Genomic DNA, 11,952 nt, shown 5'->3' with positions numbered 1-11,952 from the left:
AACCCAAATCCTTCCTTTTTTTTTTTTTTTTTTTTTTTTAAACTCTGCATTTTGCTGGGAGAGAGGCCAAAGAGAAAGGACAGACACCCAAGCCCAGGGCCAGGTTGTGCACTATGCTGGTGTGTCCTGAAGGCTTAAGGGAAGAGCCGTAAGAATGACCTCTGTTTGCTAACGCTCCCATTCCTCTGCCTGCCTTCCTACTACCAACAGCGGGATGTCTAATCTATCTGTACATCGCCAACAGACCCTTTACCAAGAATGTATTGACACATTCTTGATTTGCCCCTCTTACTTTATGTTCTCCCTTAAAAGACATACAAAATGGATTTTGTCTTCCCTAAAGCAGATGCTCGGAATTCACTGTATGCCCACGCAGTGTCGTCAAGGTTTACAATCATTGTCAAGCTACCTGGTAGCTTTAAAAAAACCCCCATTGACTGGCAAAATACTAACAACAAAAATTACTGTAATACACTATCCTCCTTTCTAAATGGATCACCGATGGGCTGGACATCAACTTTGTCAATGGGAGATACCTTTGTACTGAGTACAATTAATGTTTTTATAAAAAAATCTTTCCTGAATGAGACAATACATTGTCCACTCATGTGAAAATGGCACTACTATGTATCACAAATGATATAGCCAGCCGAGGATAAAAGAAATTATTTCACCTGCATGCTGTGAAAATTTCAAGGCACCTGCACTTGGTAAAATGGAAGGTATGTAAGAATAGCATCAGTCAGCTTGTACGCCTGAGGGTAATGGACATCATCCTTTTTCCCATCTCAGTCACCATCTTTTCCATTTCCAAAGGGCCTCCAAAGATGAAAATGAACTTGACAATCATTCTGCAAGGCAAACTGATCCTGATTCTTCCAGTCACTTTGTAATTCACTGCAGATGGTGAGAGTGAGATGTTTACTGGCTGGCAGGTAATGAGCCTCGTTGTAGATAATAGTGATGGACGGGCAATCTTGCCTGCTGACAAGGAGGCAACTCAACATGGGCACATGGCATTCATCCATGACTTCACGTAAAAGGATAGTTGTGACAATGTACACAGGTTATAAACTACCCTCCTCTGTTAATGTCAGCATGCAGCTATATTTAAGCCTTCCCAGTTCACATTTAAGTAGCGTAGAATTGATCCTGATTGTCCATGAAAGTAGAACAGTCTGATTTGTGACCTAATGTTTACTCTTCTATAAGAAGAAACTTGATCTGTTTAAACATCTAGATATTCCCTCTTCCCAGGTAATGCCATTCATCACAGCTGTCAGTGCTTCTTTAAAAGAGAAATGACCCTCAGGCATGGTAGAAAACTGTGGAAGAACTATATACACCTTTGCCAAAAGAAGAAACAGCTCCTTTTTGTCACTGGGCTTGTATACACGTTGTGAAAGGCCTACACACACTAAATGATAAGTCAGTATTTCCATTTCCATTTCCATCCCCATCCCCATATAAAGGAACTCGTACTAAGAGACCTACACACTGTCCTGATTTTTTCTATCTCAGACATAAGGGTAGTGGATTTGGACAAGCTCAGCCACTTGATGAGATATACTTAAGCAGCTGGTTCCGAGAGAAAATCAGAGTAATTCAGAAATGTAACAGAAGATAACAGAAAAGCCCTAACTCCATTTCTCCTCTCCTCATAACTTTATGAAGCAAAAATAAAAAATCATACACACAACCAAATACCACTGAAGTCTTTTGTTTCACCAGAAAATATTCCTCTTGAAGAAAGGGGGTATGGCTAAAATTCATAAAACATGCATTTTAAAAATGTATTTGTTCATATATATATCTGTAAATATACACATTTAAACATGGATATTGTTATTCCACAGATAGACAACACTTGGTCTTAGTTTTCCTATTCTGAATCAAATATCCTTTCCCTCCTTCCCTGGTGAAATTTGATCATTTGTACTGTACCCGGGCTTCAAGACTTGATAAATGATCCCAGTGTTATGAAAGTTTCAGCCAAAACCTGTCTCTTCATAGATTCACTCCAGATATTCTTTCTACTTTAAAGACTCATGTGATCATCGCTTTGATCCTTTCTCCCTCAGCTCTATTAGGGGCACCATCTCTTCAGGGCTTGCAGCTTATAAAAAGACCACCATATTTTGATATGCCTTTGATGTTGTCTTCCAAAGTATCTTTGATTTTTAAGTTCTGTTCAAGTCTTTCACCATTAACCTTGATTTCACTTAGGAATTAATAGATCTATAGTTCTATTGGAAAACTAATTTAGAAATTCTGCTTTCTCTGGCACTGTTTTTCCCCTCTTAGCTGGAAAGGTAGGTGAAACAGTATGAAAAACTGACCAGTGTTTGCAAAAAAATGAAACTATAGATAAGCTATAGTTGAGTTTTGAGTTGTGCTTATTGCACAACTCTCTTACTGAATCATTAAGCTGCCAGCAAACGAAGTGGTTTTGCAGGATGATAATGAGCCACACAGACCTTCCACAAGGCCACGGGTGACCGAGAGCTGTTACTAACGGATGACTCCTCAGCAGGACTGTGGTCTCAGTCCTGTGCTTGAAGACTAAGTTTCCCTGACATACGACACTTGCATTCCCCCTTCTTTTGACACTCAGCAAAGAGGCTGAAGCTGAAAAGGCCAAAGGAAATACATTGTTTGAAGTAAACTAAGCATAGAGCAGTAAAACACTTACTCTAGAGGAGAAACTGGCACTGTCTTTCAAGTCTCTTTAGTAGGTATTTTCAATCTTTAGTTTATGATATTTGAGATTTACTCCCCCTCCTCAGGCACCACTAAGTGCGACTGAAGATTCATCTTCTCTGGTATAAAGAGACAGATGAAGGCTAAAACCAGGTCAGCCACATACATGCACACACCCCCCACAGGATTTATATATACACCCTAACTATGTTCAGGTGACATTCAGATACATTTCAGGTTCTTGAAAAAAAAAATAAAGCTCCATCTACGGAAGCGGTATCTCAGTGTGCCTTTCCTTTATTTAAAACTATCCTGCTTTTCCCCCATGACACTGTTTATTTCCTATTCTTTAGAGGAACAACTTGGAAGACCTTATCCCCTCTCCTCACTTAAATGAAACTGCTACTAATGGAGACGAACACACTTAGTCCTTGCAGCAACTGGCATGTGCACACCCATCCTTTTCAGTATCTGCATAGGGCCATCGCTGCAGCCTGTTGCCTTTGCTGAGGCACCGCCAGCACAGTTTAAGGGTTCCTTCCCAAGAGCACTTGTAATGCTACCACAATTATCATTCTGGGCTAACACTCTAACACCTAACCCTTGGGACACCCAGAGCTTCTGATAAGACACCGCGATGAGAGAATCCAAATGCAGCTCATCAGATACATGCCCTTTCCAATGATCCTTCCTATCACTCATCACACTCGCTATCTAAAACATCTTTGGCAGAGAAGCACAGGCTGGGCGCTACATGACCTGTTCACAGCACTTCTCACCCTCTACCACTTAAGTGCACAGTCTAACGTTGTAGCTTGAGAATCCCACCCGGGGCTCTCTGCGTAGCCCCATGGCCAGGCACGGTTCCTACTGTATCACGCCTTTCCCAGAATCTTAGCCCCGCTGGAAAGCATTCAGCATTGAGAGGACCCGTCTTTATGCTGATAACACTAAAATATAAAATAATGCCAACAGCTGGTGCTACAAATGGCTTTTAAAAACGATGTTCATTCACTAAAATTCCTCTTGCTACTTTTGACATGAAACACGCAGTCTCTAATTATTCTGATCAAGACGGTGAAATACAAAAACAAACTTTAATTGTGTTTAACAGATATTTAATCAGGACTCACTGAACTACAGATTAAAGCTGAAATTCATAAACCATAATTACCCAATTGTCGCAAGCTTTTTGGTCCACATTCTGCTTCCGTCTGGGCGTCTGGCACTTTGCCCCGAATTTCTTTTAGTGTCTTCTCAGTTTCATTGCTGTTCATGTTTTCCAGCAGAGATTTAGCACAGATTATAAAATATCTGTTCTTGGCAACTTTATTAGTTGTTTTTTCTTACAAAGATTATACCCCACCTATCCCCATCCTGGGGCTGAATGAATAGGCATACGCTGTGGGTTACTTCTTGCCACAAGTTACCCTTTCCTCCCGCCAGGGTCCATGGTGTTCATCTATCCTACTCGGGTTCTGATTCCCTGACCACTGCCGTGCTACCAGAGCATCATCCGGATATTGCTTTGAGTATGCCAGCTGACATACCTACCATGAATTATTCCTTCCTTTCTCCAGAGATAGAAGAGGATGCAATATGGTTTCCTGTTTTGGTAGGGGCTTTTTTATGTGCTTGATGCCCTGTGTTTACATTTAAGAAGACATGATAAAAGAAATACAATTCCCATGGGAAGCAGACTGTGGTGAGGTATACGCTAACCACCAGTTCCTCAGGGAATTAACTGCACGGGCTCAGACTGCCTCCCGAGAAAATTACAGATTGTCCGTTAGCACAGAGAGACTGATTGTGGCCGAGAAGCATGGCTGTTGACAGCAGTTTTCTGGCGAGCTCCATACATTGTGTGCAGGTTATGTGGGTACTCTGAAGGCAAGGATTTGATTTAACATATGTGGGAAAGTGGTACTGACATCCAGTATTTTTACAGTGATCCATGCTCCCAAGTACGCACAATCCAGCGTTCTCTGCTAAGCAGAGTCCCAAAGTTTTCATGCCTAGCTACACTATATTGTACTCCAGCAGAAAAGGCGTGAACCTCAAAGGTGAAAGCACTGTCCATTAGGATGAGATAGATAACACAGGAGAGGTTAGAAAACCATACTCCAAGAGGTTTTGTGAGACCTTATCTTTCGCTCCACAAAGATGTCTAAACTACAGATCAAGTGCCTTTGACACAACATTCCTTTTAGTTTTCACTGTGGACTTCCAAGATTTGGGGAGCAGTAAGTGGAAGAAAAGCTATTCAAAAATTTCAGAGAACTGACAGCCAGAAGGTAAAACTAAGAATATAGCAGCTCTGTTTTGCTGCCATTGTACAGCATTAGAGGTGGGTCCTGCACAAGGACAATGCTGAACTTGCTGGGAACGGATGGGAGTTTAGTTACATCTTGCTTATTTGCATAAGCGATGTTTCCACAAAAGTGCTCACATTACCTTGAAAATTCAAGACTCTTCAAACTTCTCCTGTTAGAAGATGATTCCTTGAAAAAACATCCTTCAAAGTCTCCACTGCAGAACCTCCCTCACCAAGAATCATTCTCAGGACTTTGCAAGGGAAGGTTATGATGTGGCCTTTCAGACAGGAAAAGCAGCTTACCAAACTGCAGGTCAAGCTGGTGAACAGCAAAGAGACTTCACCCTACCAGAACGGTGAAGTAGGTTCCCATGCTGGCACCAGGCCCGCACAGCCAGCCTACTCAGCTGTGGGGAAACACAGAACTCCTGTCAGCCTTAACCCCTTTTAAATTCGGGGCACGAGACAGGGTGGGGGGAGATATGGAAAAGATGACACTGTGGAAGCATGGGATCTCAGCTCTCTGTTGAAGATACAAAAAAGAGTGAGCTTGATTAAAAAATGGGATGGCCTTCCATGCATACCTGCTATTGCTTTTTCTCTTAAGAGCTGGAGTGTTCTTGAAGAACTCCGAGTCTGGGTGAAGATATATGGAATGACATACTGAAGTTCTGCCAGAGGCATTTGTCCTTCATGGTCATTCATAAAGTTCAAACAATTTCCTTTATTATCCTGACAAGAAGTGTGAGAATACAAGCTAAACCTTTACCCTATTTCCTCGGACCTGTTCTCAGGTAACATGCAAAACATAAGTATATATATGGAATGACATACTGAAGTTCTGCCAGAGGCATTTGTCCTTCATGGTCATTCATAAAGTTCAAACAATTTCCTTTACTATCCTCACAAGAAGTATGAGAATACAAGCTAAACCTTTACCTATTTCCTCGGACCTGTTCTCAGCTAACATGCAAAACATACATGCATTTTTTCTGCATCTTTCAGACATTTTTCATCATCAAAAAATAGTATTTCACACATTTATTTCTATCATGGTCATTTTGCCCTATCTCCACTTCCACTTCTTTTGAAGACCCAGGCAGTTCTATTCCCACTGAATCAGTCACATACCTTCCTCATCAGCTCCTTTATAGAGCAAGTCTTAAACAAGCAGCAGTGTACCACCTTAGCAGTCACTGCTGCATGTGTATCACACTGCTTTTTTGTTTGTTTGCTTTTGAAACCTTCTCTGAAGCTTTCATGACTTGACTGACTTGAAGGTCTCTGCAAGAACCCGTATCTCGCATTTCACAGCGGTCAGATACCAGACTAGGAAGATAGAGAGACAAGGAGAAATTTCCTATTTCTTCTGTTTCCCTGTTTCTTTTCCTACATAAGAGAGGTTTGATTCTTTTTGTCAGCCACACAGTCTGAAGTCCAGTCACAGTCAGGTCTTTGCATCCTATGCAGAAGTCTGACGAGAACACATGCTATAGGATGATGGATGGCTTGCCATACAAGGCAAGCCTGATTTTTCACAAACAAATTGTTTTCCAGTTTGGCATAATTGTTTGTCCAAGGGTTTCAAGCTCCGTATTTAAACAGTGATGAAGAAATTGCTATCCGGTGTTAGTGTTATTCTTCATTCAGACTGTTCCTCTGAAAACAGCCTACAGCCTTTGAGATGCAAAATGTATCGTCTTAATGTAGTCGAGGTCCCTGCTTGCTACATTGCTAAATCTATTTAGCAGATTCTTCTTGGTATAATCTGTCCCCAGACCTAAGGAAGCTCAGTGATTTTAAGTGTTTTAAGCTAACGATAATGGTTAGTGCTGAGAACAGATGTACCTGGCTGTGGTGTGATCTATTCTATTAGGCTGTTAGGAGCTGTGTATTCATATTGACTTACCATTTTATGTCTATTTTCAAGGTGTGATGGCTGCATGGGGTGTAGTCTGTTTTTCTCCCCTGACATACGATGTATCATCATATCTGTGTTTTTTGATACGTGGTTACTGCACAGAGAGAGAGATGGAGAACATCTGCATGTTTGTTTTCATGCCTTCCCAAGGTTTTGTACGTCTATTCTTGCTGTCCACTGGCAAGATTATGGGAAGCGGTGATGTATACCTGTATTCATAGTAGACCATAACCCAGGAAACGGTTGCACAGATTAGATGTGCATGCAGAGAGTTTGATGACTATGCTAGGTACTGCAGAAGTTTACTTTCCCTGGTGTGAAGGCATTGTGCATGAGTGAATTCCCTGTAATTGGTGGCTGCACTGATAGCATGCTAAATGGAAGCTGTTTTACTACTCTTCTCTATCCGTAACACAACAGAGTGTAAAACTCTTCAGTCGTATCAATAAATGGTGCTTCACTTCCCTTCAGCACAATGAAGTGAAATTTCCGCTGAGAATTATTTTCCTGATCATACTGCAGGCTTGGTCTTGCCATTCATAAACATCTGCTATTGCCACCCTCCGGGGACAATACACTATTTGGGCTGTGCTGTGGAGGAGGTCTTGCATCTTAAGGCCTCACCTCAGTCCTCAACACATAAGCAAATCCCTCCTACTTACATGGACTATACCACTGACGTCCTGCCAGTAGGAGTTACAGAATTAAGCTCTTGCAGAACAAATGCAACCTTAACTGGCCCACGTTACCGCAGTGCAACAGGAAACATGCCTACTGAAAATGAATGCAGCCTCCTTAAACAAATCTCATGCACGCAACCTCTTCCCCGTGAGAATTCAAAAAGCAGACGCAAATGAAAAACCACGTGGGGCTCTAGCAGAGACACCATCTCCACCCTGACTACATGAATGGAACTTATAAAGGGAAAATCCAACTAGGTTAAAATCCAAGACCATTTAAACAACTATAACCATGGACAAGCTGAGAGATACGCAAACACAAGACAAGACACTAGATCTCAACAGAGGCATGTAAATTACTATCCTGATCTGGAAAGATTAACTGAAGGTGTCACAGTGCAGCTCTGGGCCAGCACACCGGCTGTTCAAGTTCTGAACCACACTTTGAGCATGGAACTCAGTTCTTGTGCTACAGGGCAGTGCAGTGATGTGCTGCAATGCTAGAAACAAGAGGTTAAAAGGTTAAATACAGGAGCCTCATTTTCTCTGATGGTTTGGCCAACTTGACTAAAGCAGAGCCCGACTAAATGACAGGCACCATAAGCTTAATTCTATAGCTTCAGGTCTCTTAATCAAAGAATGACACCAGTATCATAAATTTAATTTTCATTTCAATACAAAGAAAATACAACTCAGATGTAACTGATATACATTCTCTCCATTCCCTAAATCATGTTCTGGGCACTTTGTCTCTTTAGAAATGGAAATGCATTCTTATGAAAACACTACAGGTTAAATACCTAGGACATTGCTTCATAAAGCAGATAATTTTGCTATGAAAAGAAAGAATATATAAATTCTAATCTATTTCTCACCTTTGATGTTCTGCCTATACATGAATTTCTCTTTTTTTTCTCCTGTTACCCCATTTCCTTCCTAAGTCCATCTACCACAGAAGTCAATTTGCCCTCCATAGCTCCTCAGAACATGTGCTATAAACATCCTTACCTTTTCCCAAATGCTTCTTTCCCCTGTCAGGATTTTGTACAGACACATAGGGAAAAAGGCCTGGTATCTGACGTTTAATAAGAATCTCAAAGAGAATACACACAAAGTGCATTAAGATTTTCTCCCTGGTGCTCAGAATGAAGTGAAGGCTGTTTGCCCACTGCTAGGAGATTGGTCTGTATCTGAAGCTGGGATCTCTGTTTCTGCAGCTGGTACAGCCATTTCTCTCTTACATTTTACATTCCAGCTAATTAGGTTCATTTTTTAGCCTAGGAAGAAACCATCTTTGTTGGAAATCATGTTGGTGGAATCAGGTATTCCTCAATAAAAAAACAATTTAAGTGGCAGTAATCTGGGATCTTATACACTGGGACATGATATTGTACAAGCTATGCTTGGCTCGCATTTTTAAAGCATGTTTCTCAGCTATGATGTTCAGAAATTTCTGTAGCTTTGGTTTTAAATGAAAATTGCTGTTGACAGAATTTCAACTAAAGGTCATGATGCAAAATACAATATGAGAAGCTCTGCTTCCTTACCTTACATCACTCTAGTGATTGTACTCATCTCCCATTTGTTATCGTTATGTATTCATGTTATCTGTATGTACTGGACTGTGGGTCTTTGCAAGAGGCAGCCTGGACGCAGCTAATGGTGCTTTTTAAACTTCAAGTAATAATAGTGACGAGAAGTATCATCTGGAAATTGCAAAATTCATGACCATAACCTCCCAGACTAGGCAAGGAGAACAGCAGATTCCAAAATGATTCAGGTATTTATACAGTTTCCAACACAAATCAGCCACTTGGGTCCTTCCGGCATTGATCATTGCTGGGCTGCTTGCTCTTCTCTCTGACGTACATATCCTAAGGCACCGTGAAGGACAGGGTGTAAGGCTGGGGAAGGGGCACAGAGCCGATGGCCAGCAGTAGCAGTACGACTCAGCGTGATCACACCACCGCTCTCCTTCACACAGCCACTGAAGCAGTGGTCTTTGTCTAGCCAACACCGGTCTCCTCCACCCCTGCTGGTGCCTGCGCCCTACCACAACCCACAGGGGAGGAGTGACGAGCATGAGGTGCAACAAGGGCGACAGAAGAGACACGAGACAGACAGATGTTTTCTACCCCACAGTCTCTAACATGAGAGAGGGCAAATATTTCTTACAGTTTCTTTAAACATCATTAGACATGAGCTCTCACCAGCAGGCAATGAGGCCAGAACTGCTCTCACTCTGACAAGGGCAAGCAGCAAAGCTGGCATCGCAGCCAGCTGCATCGGGACCCGGTCACGAACAACAAATAAGCACTGCGTGGCATGTGAGGTATACCATGGCTTGCAAGACACCTGAACGTCTGTCTTTTTCCCCTTTGGGAAGTACTTGTGCCAACCACCACACCGATAGCAACTCATGGCCCAGAACTAAACTGAACCAGACAGACCCCAGGGAAGGCTGCAGTGGCCTGGGAAAGATGTCCTACCCACAGTGTAGGGCAGAGAGGATGATGCCATTCTGTTAAGCAAACAATAATCATTTCTGTAACCAGAAAGGAAACGGGAAGATGGCGAAAATCTATTCTGACATGACGCAGAGAGGAAAGCATTCATTAATTTATAGTAACAGTCTTTATTCTTGTAGCAATCTTTACAAACTGACCGGAGGTATCACTTGTAATTTGCTTGTCAACCCTACACTTCTGAAGAAACTTCTCTTGAGGAAGGGGAAAAATCCCTAATTATTAAAAACAACCCCAGGCTGTGCCTTCAGGTTTTGGTCTGAAGCCAGTACCCGCAACAGAAACCTTTCAACAGAAGGCAGCAAGGACTTCTCAGGGGAAAGCTACAGGACCAGGCCACACATTCCCACTAAAAACTGGCCTTTTTCCCCCCCTCCTCCCAATCTTATTATTCCCAAAAGATACAAAGAAAATACAAGATTGTTGGGATTTCTATAAGAAGATTTGGCAGGTTTTTCGTATTTGTTTAGACTGTAAGATATAATTTGAATTTGGGGCTTGCCTCTCTCTCTCTCTCACTAAGAAGAAGAATGAGTTATTTGTTCTCTGAATAAGTATTTGTTATTAGTGGATCAGACATGGATAAGGTATATTATTACAACCATGTTTGTTAGGTATGATTTACATTGTTTGCTGCATATCATCTTAGGCTCTTTAATTTATTTGTTCTCTGAATAAGTATTTGTTATTAGTGGATCAGACATGGATAAGGTATATTATTACAACCATGTTTGTTAGGTATGATTTACATTGTTTGCTGCATATCATCTTAGGCTGTCTTTAATTTTGTTATACTTTAGGGGGTTTTTGTTTGGTTTTATGCATTTAGTCACAGTTGGTTGTGTTTTGAACTTTGAAAAAAATTAATACAAAGGAAATTAAAAAAAGAAAAAGAAAATATTTTCAAAATGATGTGGAAATCAAATCTATCCCTCAGTAATTTGATTTGTAGGAAATGGAGAGCAAAGCATTACAAAGCATTACAAACAGAATGCCTTGAAGTGCATCATAATTACTTACATGTGCAAATACATTGTCTAGGTTTAGGCATTCAGTTAATAATAGTCATAATAATTCTATGCCCTTACACAGGGTCTTTCATCCAAGCTTCTCCAGGTTTGCATAAGCAATCATTAACTAATGCTTGGGTACCCATGAGTACTCTGCTGCTTGTAAGGATGGAGAAATAGAGGCAAAAGCTCTCCAAGGTCAAGGACAAATTATGATTTGGTGTCAAGGTAGGAGAGAACTGCAGATGATGGTTTTCTAACTACAGGCGGATCAGAGACGTGGAAGTTCGTAGCTGATCCTACATTTCTACAACTTAATGGCTCTGTAAGAATGAAGGAGTGCAAAAGATGTGCATCTAATACCTTCTGTTCCACAAAGTTTAAAGGCTAGAAATTGACATAAATCAGATCCCTGGCTAATCTTTGGTGGAACTCTGATATATACAAAAATATACCAATATTTTGTATCAAAGCACAAAGACTGACAAATCTGCCTTGTTTGGAACTCTTTACCAGCGTGAACGGCTCTCATCTGAGGCTCTACAAATGGTTTTCAGACCACGCATCCTTTGTGGAAACCTGGGCTGAATGTCAAAGGAATCTGGAAAAAGGTACCCTATAAAGTTCAGTTCTTACAGAAAGTCCCAAACACAGTTTCATGCTTGTAGGTTATTCTCACATTGATCTCTTAAGTTTTAAGCACCTGAAACTCATAACAAAACTCTGAGCATGCCATACTACCCAAAAGCTTTTCCACAATTCCTGCCAGGGAAGAAATGCTGGATTTTATACTCTTCTACCG

The 11,952-nt window shown here is 41.2% G+C and overlaps 1 long non-coding RNA gene across 1 annotated transcript in view; it reads right to left on the bottom strand.

The window, feature by feature from the left end:
* The window catches only part of LOC103907477, a 215,959-nt gene that overhangs the window by 31,866 nt on the left and 172,141 nt on the right, over positions 1-11,952 (bottom strand). The gene's annotated exons all lie outside the window — the stretch shown is intronic.

Source organism: Aptenodytes forsteri, unplaced genomic scaffold, assembly GCF_000699145.1.
Source record: "Aptenodytes forsteri isolate BGI_AS27 unplaced genomic scaffold, ASM69914v1 Scaffold61, whole genome shotgun sequence".
Classification (NCBI taxonomy): Eukaryota; Metazoa; Chordata; class Aves; order Sphenisciformes; family Spheniscidae; genus Aptenodytes; species Aptenodytes forsteri.
Note: the sequence above shows the minus strand (reverse complement) of the source record. Positions and strands in the feature narration are given on the sequence as shown.